Here is a 2,200-nt window from a genome sequence, read left to right on the forward strand (position 1 = left end):
CTTTCACACCCTGCCCATTTAATCTCTCCTTCTGTTTATCTAGCTACCCACCTCTCACTGTAAAACCTAGTTATTAGTGTCAATGTATCATATCATACCGTGCCTGGCTTTCTCTTCCTCTGCTACTGTATTCTGTCTGAATGAGTCCATCTCTGCTTGTGTATGTGTACCAGGTATTGTCAGTACTGTGTAAAATATTAATGTTGAACTCATTGATATGCAGTGTTGTGTTGTGTCCATGTAGTCTTTGTTTTGTCTCAAGGCCCACAGCTTTCTGAATCTGATAAGCAAAAAAGAAAACAAAAATGTACAAGATGTGACTGGAGTCATTATTGAATTTTGCACATATCCCAGAGGGAAGTCCCAGAGGCGTCCAGTTACTGGAGCAGAGCGACGTCTGTCTCCCGTAAAGCCCTCTGCAACACATCTGTTTCTCTCTGTCTCCGTCTCTTTCTCATGGCTGCGTGGTGACACAGACATTAAGTCATGTTGACCCCGAACATGGAAGCATTCCATCAGTCTGTGAACAAAAAAAAAAGTTTCATTTTGTGGTTATCTAATTTGCAAAACATGGATTTAATGAGAACATCTCCCAGTGTTAATCCTCACTCATAATTTAGATCCAGATTGATTAACAGCAACAATAAAACTGCATCAATATCACAAACGCATGCACAGACAAAGCAGAACACATATTTCTGAATAAATAGGATGAATAGCTGGACGGAAAAAGAGAGATTTATGAACAGTGTGAATGTGAGTGTGAATGTATCAACAAATGGCAAGCCTATAAATGAAGACACATACAGTAAAACAGAATTGGAAATGATTCCTTTAGGCTGTAGCAGCTGCACCCCCACACCCCCCTTGCACCACCCTGAGATCTGATGACTTCAACTCCCACATTGCACCTGTTCCCTGCCAGAACAGAAGGACTTTGTGTTTGTGGAGGTCTCGTAACATACACTATCTCTGTTATTCCATTGCCTGGTTCAATTATAGACTCTCATCTGTTGTTGAGGGTGAGGCAACTGTTCAACGTCAGCTTCCCATGGAGCTGACACTATCTGGCCCGCTGTGACACACAATTTCATCAGTTTGAACCTAAGAGCATATTTTAGTCTCGCGTCCCGATGAAAGGTGCGCCGGAAGATTTTCATTTCCGATCTCTTAAGCCGCTTCCTCAGATTGATAGCCATTTAAGGAGGCTAATGCACGCAGGCCAGTGGGCACAGCATCCACTTACTCACATCGGCCCCTCAGTGACTGAATGGGTCTGTCCTCCATTCACACAGTCTAATAGCAGTAATCAGTCAGAAATCTGCCTCAGACCAGAAACAGCAACAGCTCAATCCCCGACCTCCCCGCTCCTTTTCAACCATCCCTCTGTCCCTGCTCCCCTCCTCTTTTCATGATTTGTGTTGCACTTTCCACCCTTGATGTTTCCATTAGTATGACTCTGACTGTGCCAGTAGCTTGTACCAAGGGCCCTGCCATGCAGCACTCCTACACAGCAGCCTCACACCCACTTTCTTTCCACCTCCATTGAAATTCTGTCCTCTTACGTGCATCCCTGGGATTCCAACAATACCTAGAATATTTATTCAGCATGTACTGCACTGCAGAGATATTTCTCTGCACTACCTGAGTTCTGCTGTGAATGCGTCAACTTTCATTCATTCATGGTCACAAAATCTGGCCTGCAGCCTGTCACATCACTAAATGCCACCTTCCTTTAGCTGCTGTTTTTAGGAAGCCGGTGTGTGTGAACAGACTGTTTGATTGAGTGCCGATGTCTAGTGTTTGTTTGAATAGTCCGTGTCCAAACGTCTGGCGGTGTTCCTTTCATGCTCTCTGAACACAGAAAATATTTTCATTCATGTTAATGCTGTGTCAATATCCGCCCCTACTCACCAGAAGCCTCCCTCACCTCCTGTTTTGCCCCGCAGAGACGGACACTCCTCCTGCGCCCCCAACATACGCACGGCTTATACCCATGCATGCGTCTAATAGTTATGTGCACTGAGCTGCAGAGTTAGTGTAAGAGAGTAAGAAAGGAAAGGAAATAGATAGATTAAAAGCAAGATAGTCTTAAGTGGGTGAGTATGTGAACATGCATTTATGCATGAAACTGTGTGTATGTTAGTGTATGTCTACCATTGACCGCCTGCTGGGCTCTCCTCTGCTAAAGAGAGGTCAG

This window comes from Sebastes umbrosus, chromosome 4 (genome assembly GCF_015220745.1).
Source record: "Sebastes umbrosus isolate fSebUmb1 chromosome 4, fSebUmb1.pri, whole genome shotgun sequence".
NCBI lineage: Eukaryota > Metazoa > Chordata > Actinopteri > Perciformes > Sebastidae > Sebastes > Sebastes umbrosus.